At 40.3% G+C, this 7703-nt stretch overlaps 1 long non-coding RNA gene across 1 annotated transcript; it reads right to left on the bottom strand.

The window, feature by feature from the left end:
* Positions 1-596: 596 nt before the first annotated feature.
* Positions 597-7326, bottom strand: LOC139183131 (uncharacterized). The gene is made up of 2 exons (XR_011566614.1): positions 7206-7326; positions 597-2013 (listed from the first exon to the last, which is right to left on the bottom strand). It is a non-coding gene; the product is annotated as an uncharacterized lncRNA (long non-coding RNA).
* Between the last annotated feature and the right edge of the window lie 377 nt (positions 7327-7703).

Raw genomic sequence — 7703 nt, 5'->3', positions numbered from 1 at the left:
TCAGGCTAAAAGAATCATTTTTTGAGCTTTGAATTGTTTGTGGGAAGGAGCAGCACAGAACTGTTTTCTGGAGAAAACCATGGCCTGCCTGTAGGGGCTCTCTTGGCCCATTTCTGTGCCAAAGGTGTGGTAAATCTCCGTAAAGGGCATTCATCCTGGCGAGGACTTTTTTTTTTAATATTAAAGTATAGTTGATTTACAATGTTAATTTCTGCTGTAGAGAAAAGTGACTCTGTTATAAACACACACATATGCGTTCTTTTTTATATCCTTTCTGTTATGGTTAATCAGGATATTGAATATATTCTCTGTGTTCTGCAGTATAGGATCCTGTCATTTTCCATTCTGTGTATAATAGTTTGCATCTACTAACCCCAAACTCCCAGTCCACCCTTCCCGCACATCCCTCCACCCTAGCAACCACAAGTCTGTTCTCTATGGCCATGATTCTATTTCTGTTTCATACATATAGGTTCATTTGCGTCATATTTTAGATTTCACAAAAAGTGATATCATATGCTATTTGTCTTTCACTTTCTGACTTTCTTCACTTAGTATAATAATCTCTAGTTCCATCCATCTTTCTTCAAATGGCATTATTTCATTCTTTTTTTTTTTTTAACAGCAAAGTAGTATTTTGTTGTATCCATGTACAACATCTTCTATATCCATTCATCAGTCAATGGACATTTAGGTGGTTTCCATGTCTTGGCTCTTGTCAAAAGCACTGCTATGATCATAGGGGTGCGTGTATTTTTTTGTATTATAGTTTTGGCGATACATATTCCTAGGGGTAGGATTATTGAATCATATGGTAATTCTGTTTTTAGCTTTTTGAGGAACCTCCATACTGTTTTTCACAGTGGCTGTATCAGCTTACATTCCCACTAACACTGTAGTAGGGTTCCCTTTTCTCCACACTCCCCTGGTGGCTCAGATGGTAAAGAATCTTCCAGTAATGCAGGAGACCTGGGTTTGATCCTTGGGTTGGGAGGATCACTGGAGGAAGGCATGGCAACCCACTCCAGTATTCTGGCCTGGAGAATTTCATGGACAGAGGAGCCTGGAGGGCTACATACAGTCCATGAGGTCCAAAAAGAGTCGGACATGACTGAATGACTTTCATTTTCCATTTTCTCTACATCCTCTCCAGCCTTTGTTATTTGTAGACTTTTCAATGATGGCCATTCTGACTTGTGTGTCGTGTTACTGGTGAAGCATGTTGATTTTCACAAGATAACATCCTTGTTCTCTTTTTCTCAGCTGCTTGTTAAATATTACTAAACTGCTTTTATTAAATGCCAGGAATAATGACTGCAAACTCCTATGACCAACTCTCAAAGGAATGCTGTGGTGTCACTGACTTCCCTGGTATTCTGAATTCTATGCCTGAATCAAGACAAATCATGAGGGACCACATGGTGCTGGCCCTCATAGAACTGTTCTCTCTTGGGTGCTGTGCTCTTTCAGCTTGTTGGGAATGGGATGGTTACTGTTGAATCTTTAAGTTGCTAGCAAGGTTCTTCCTTGCCATCTCGCATACATCTTCCTTTGTCAACCTGGCTTTGGTGTCAGTAGTAGAAACTGGGGGATTCCGTCTAGTGATCTCTTCATCTGGGTGGTGACCTAACACCCCTTTGACTGTAACTTACAGTGGGGTGGATTGGTGACAATGGAATATTTTGGAACAGTGGTCCCTCACTTTCTGAATATCTATTCAAACATGTTTCCTCCTGGATGTTGTCTAGTTTCCTAAATATCTCCTCCTACAGACCTTCTTGTGGTTCCTCATTGCTCAAAGCTGCTGTCCTCTCCCACAGAAGAACAATCTTTCATTGAGGATGATAGAATTCTGGCTTCATGTTCTTCTTCTGTCTTAAGTTTCTCCCAGATCTTAACATTTTCTCTATTCACTTTAGCTTCTACTGACTTCTCAAGAGGGACAGCTAAACACTGGTCACAGATCAGAAGAAGGGGAGGAAGTGATGAGTGATCCAATTCCATTTGAAGTACCTAAAATCAAACACATTTCACCATTTAATCTTGAATGTCCATCATGTTTAGCTGCAACTTCAATATCCACTTCAAACTGAGCTTAACCGAGCCAAGTCCAGCCTGGGTTCATTTGCAGTGCAAGGTAAAGGTGATCCTTCATATCTTTCTTTCTATCCCAAAGCTCAGCTCTACATCTCTTGATACCAGTTGTTCAGTTGCCTTGAGGAATTTCTGCAAGACCTCCATAAAGAAAACTGTAGAACTTTATTAAGATCTATAAAAGAGGAACTGAACAAATGGAGAGACATATCCCGTCTAAGACAATGGCATAAATATGCCAATTCTTCCCAACTTGAATTATATATTCAAATAAAGTGCGCTCAAAACCATGGAACATGCTAGGTTGTTTTCACAATTTAGACAGAAGACAAAAGGGTAAAAAGTAGCTAAGATATTTCTGAAGTGTGGGGTATCAGTAATGTGAAACTGTGATTAAGACAGTGAAATTATTAGAGGATGGGGAGAGATCTGGGATGGATATTCACGTAGTATAAAAGTATTCCCAAATGCTTTTTAATTAGGTTCCAATTAATAGGCTGAAAACACTTATCACATAACTTTATCGTAGAGAAATTGTCCAGACACGAAATTATCCTGCTAATGAAAGTTAAGTTCACCAGTTATGAGGCAAATCAACAACGTGCGCCTCCATAAAGGACACAATGAGAAGGGCACAGAATCGCTGCTGTGCTACTCGGGCCCAGTACGCGTAACCTAAAGGCAGTTATGAGGAAGGCCCCAAACAAGAGACTGTCTACCAAGTAAATGGCCTGTTTCTTTTTTCAAAAGTGTCAAGGTCATGAAAGGCAAAAGAGCAAGGAACTTTTCTAGGCTGGAGACTAAAGAGAGATGACCATGACAGCAACATGTGACCTGGGATTACATCCAGGACCAGGCAAGAAACTGGACAATTAGCATAATTTGAATGGAGTATCTAGTAACATATCAATGTGATTCTCTTGATTTTGATCATTGTATTTAGCTATGTAGGAGACTATCTTTGTTTTTAGGAAATACACACAAAAGTATTGATGAATGATGAGTTGTCATGTCTGAAATGATTCAGAGAAAAAAAAATCACACACATGTGCACATACATTCAGGAAGAGAGAGAGAAGAGAAAGAGAAAAGTAAGACAAATGTAACAAAACATGAATAGCTGTGGAATGGGTAAACAGTATACATAGAAATGCTTTGCATTCTTCTCTCAACTTTCTGTAAGTTTAAATTATTTTAAAATAAAGAGATAAAAGCGTACATCAGGAGCTCCTACAAATAGAAAGAAAAGCATAAATGACACACCCTGAGTTGGGGGTGGCGGGGGGCGGTGGCGGGATGTAGGCAAACGTTTCACACAACAGGACGTACCTGTGGCCAATAAAGCTGGGATGACATTATTTGACATCATTTACGGCTCTGGTCAAGACCGTAATGAGGCATCTTTTTGTATCCATTTACTGCCCCAAATTTAAAAGTCTAAACATATCAAGTGTTGAGAGGATTTAGTTTCAAATAATCTATTATAAATTCCTAGAGGGAGTGTAATTTGTTCCTGTCTGTCTAAATAACAACTTGTCATTTTCTCAAAGTTGTTGAATTGAACATTTGCATAGCCCATGACTCAGCAATTCCATACTGGGAATACAGCTAAAAAAACAAAAAGCCTCTAATACTTATGCACTTGGGGACCTGGGCAGCATAATCAGAGAAGTACTATTTGCAATAGGAAAACCTGGAAAGAATTCACATGCCTATAAATGGAAGACTAGGTAAAAGAACTGTGGTACATTTGCACCATCAAGAATTTTAGCAATGTAATATGAAACATTCAGAAAGCTAAGATCATGGCATCCAGTCCCATCACTTCATGGTAAATAGAAGGGAAAACAATGGAAACAGTGACAGATTTTATTTTCTTGGGCTCTAAAATCACTGCAGATAGTGATGGCAGCCATAAAATTAAGATACTTGCTCCTTGGAAAAAAGTTATGACAAACCTAGACAGAGTATTAAAAAGCAGAGACATTACTTTGCCCACAAAGATCTGTCTAGTCAAAGCTCGGGTTTTTCCAGTAGTCATGTATGGATGTGAGAGTTGGACCATAAAGAAAGCTGAGCACCGAAGAATTGATGCTTTTGAACTGTGGTGTTGGAGAAGACTCTTGAGAGTCCCTTGGATTGCAGGATCATCAAACCAGTCAATTCTAAAGGAATTCAACCCTGAATATTCATTGGAAGAACTAATACTCAAGCTGAAACTCCAATACTTTGGCCAACTGATGCAAAGAGCCGACTCATTGGAAAAGACCCTGAAGCTGGGAAAGATCGAGAGCAGAAGGAGAAGGGGACGACAGAGGAAAAGATTGTTGGATGGCACCACTGACTTGATGGAGTTGAGTTTGACCAAGCTCTGGGAGTTCGTGAAGGACAGAGAAGTCTGGCGTCCTGCAGTCCATGGGGTCGCAAAGAGTTGGACATAACTGAGTGACTGAACAAAAACAACAATATGAAATGGAAAACGAAGGCATCCCCAGTCACACACAGCATGATATCATTTTTGTGAAGTTAAAATAACTAAAATATTTAAAATGATGAACATATACTAGATTCATAAAACTAGAAAAATGCAAGGGGATAGTGAATACACAGGATGTGTACTTTTATTGCCATAGAGAAACACACTGCTTTAAAGGTGAATTCATGTTTCTCCAGAAAATAAAATAAAAATTTGGTAAGTGTTAATTAAAAGACCTTTAAAAAAAACTTTTATTCACCAAGTGTCCAAAGTCTTACTGTTTAGCCTTATCCAGTAAACCTGGATTCCTTATCTAGGAAACCCAGTACACAGATTATTCCTGTATATTTTGTGGTTAACAAAATAAGAAATTTTATACTTCTATACTAAAATACAAGCTCCATAAAGACATAAATTTTTGTCTTTTGGGTTTACTATTGTGTCCCAAGCGTCTATAGAAGATAGTCAATAAATAATTACCCATGAATAGTAAGTGAATGAATGAAAATCTCTATTTGCCAATGTTTTTAAAGGGTAATATTGCAGTAACATAAAGTGTCCAGTGGGTGGGGCTCATGCCGCATTTTGATGACAGTACAACCAAGCAAGAATTGAACATATTTTTTTTAATTTCCATGTCCTTGGGTGAATTTTAGGTGGTTCTGTGGGGACTCTGTAATGAGTTTAGATTTTCTCTGAAGTATACTGATTGGTACCAAACTTAAACCTTTTTAGTTTGGTATTTAATTGTGTTTGATTAACAACTTTCGTGTGTGTGTGTGTGTGTGTGTGTGTGTGTGTGTGTAGTGTGTGCGTTTGCACGCGCGCATGCCTAGTTGCACCAACTCTTTGCGACCCCACCAGCTCCTCTGTCCATGAAACTTTGCAGGCAAGAATACTGGAATGGGTTGCCACTTCCTGTTCCAGGGGATCCTGGCGACCCAGGGATCACACTGGTTCCGCTTGTGTCTCTTGCATTGGCAGGCAGATTCTTTACCCCTGAACCACCTGGCAAGCCACAACTTTCTCATAGAAAATTTAAATATTTTGGTTTTTGAGTTAATAAGTGAAAAGTGTGTCCTCTTTAGGAAGTTCAACTCTGTTGCTAACTTTATTTGAAGATTTAATTATGGGTTAAAAAACTAAGGGTGTTAAAGAATGAGAAAAATCACTTTGAAAGAGAATGAGAGGTCAAACAGTGATAAAGAATGTAATATGAATGGTGACTACGCTGACACTGTTGAAAGGAAAGGAGAGTCAAAGCAGTTTTCGCTGTCATTTAGTTAAAAGTCCTGGCATTCATATGAATGCTGTGTACTTCAATTACATCATTAGATTTGTTTAGTTTTCATTTTTTATTGAAGTATAGTTTGAGTTACAGTATTAGTTTCAGGTGTATGGCATAGTGACTCAGTATTTTTTAAATTAAAAATTGTTACATGATAATTGCCATTATTCCCTGTGCTGTACAATGTATTCTTGTAGCTTATTTATTTTATATGTGGTAGTTTGTATCTCTTAACGCCGTACCCCAATCTTGTCCCCCTTTTCCCTCTCCCCACTGGTAACCCTTAATTTTCTGTATCTGTGAGGCTGCTTCTGTTTTGTTATATACATCGACTTGTATTAGTTTTTAGATTCTGCGTGTAAGTGATCTTGGGTGCTAGGGGCTCAGTCATGTCTGACTCTCTGCGACCCCATGGACTGTAGCCTGCCAGGCTCCTCTGTCCGTGGGATTTTTCAGGCAAGAATACTGGAGTGGGTTGCCATTTCCTCCTCCAGGCGGTCTTCCTGACACAGAGATCGAACCCACGTCTTTTGTGTCTCCTGCGTTGAAAGGTGGGTTCTTTACCACTGAGTCATCTGGGAAGCCTATCATTCAGTATTTGTCTTTATCTGACTTATTTCACTAAGCATAACATTCTCTAGGCCCACCTACTTTGCTGAAAATGGGAGAATTTCATTCTTTATAGTTTTCTTTCTTGAGTCAGTTACTAGATGTTTATCTTCATAGGGCTCCCGTACATCTGCTAACCGGGCCTCTTCCTCTCCCCTCTTTGCTCTTCGGATGCACTTCCACATGATCTCCAGATCTGCCATTTGTAATATGTGTGCGTCCTTCCTTTTACTTCTCGTTCAGTGGAAGTCTGGCTCTTGTGTGAAGACCTTGCTTTCCCACCTCCTCTTAAGCTGCTTTCCCTTCTGCACGCTTCTTGCCACTGGGCTTGGACAAGGACAGGAGGAGCCAGCGGGCCCCTCAGTGCTGTTCCTGATCGTTCTCCCGTCCACCTCCTGAAAACCCTGCTTTGAAGTCCTTGCCATCAGATTATTCTACAGCCCCTGCCTGCTGGAGTCCTCTACTTCCTGTTCCTCCTCCTCACTTCTTTAATATTTTTAGCTCCTGGCTCATTGCCCTTTTCTGCTTAAAAGTCCTGTGACGCTTGTTGGTTATTTCAGTATCCAGATGAATGATCTTTTCAACACCCCAGCCCTCAGCTCTTGGTTGCTTAACCTTCTTTTCTCCAGGGATCTTGTCCTTTCCCTTATCTCAGGCATTCACTCCCACAGTCATACCTTTGCCCTTGTGTTTATCAAAAAATTAGTTCCTACCTTACTCTCAGTTTCAAGCACCTACCTCCCCATCACCACGTGCTGTGTTGCTAGCTCACTCTCTCTGATGCGCAGTCCTCACTTTTCCAGCCCCGCTGGACCTTCAGTCCGTTGACTGACCACCTTTTTGTCTTCTCTCACTCTCCTTCGTAACCTCATACTACAGCCTTACCTCGCCTGGATTCCATGCTGTGACATCATAGTTACGCCACAGAAATCCCAGATGCCCTTGCCTCATTCTTTGGCACAGATGCCTGGAAAACCCCAGTCCTAGTTAAATCTAGTTCTCTGTCTACTCCACGCCTGCCTCCTTGCAGCCAAACACGATGGATAAAACCCTACACGCATGACTATTGGACTCACTGAAATTCATCCCCATTAATCTCAAGTGGTCCCTCCCCGTTGCCTAGCAGTCCTACTTCATCTTTTTAGTTCATGGCTTCTTCCGCTTTTTTGGACCCTTGTTCTTCAAATTGGGTATTTACAAAGTTAAATAGGTGAGAACAGAATAGAACTGAGTGGA

This window comes from Bos indicus, chromosome 5 (assembly GCF_029378745.1).
Source record: "Bos indicus isolate NIAB-ARS_2022 breed Sahiwal x Tharparkar chromosome 5, NIAB-ARS_B.indTharparkar_mat_pri_1.0, whole genome shotgun sequence".
In the NCBI taxonomy this organism is placed as follows: domain Eukaryota; kingdom Metazoa; phylum Chordata; class Mammalia; order Artiodactyla; family Bovidae; genus Bos; species Bos indicus.
Note: the sequence above shows the minus strand (reverse complement) of the source record. Positions and strands in the feature narration are given on the sequence as shown.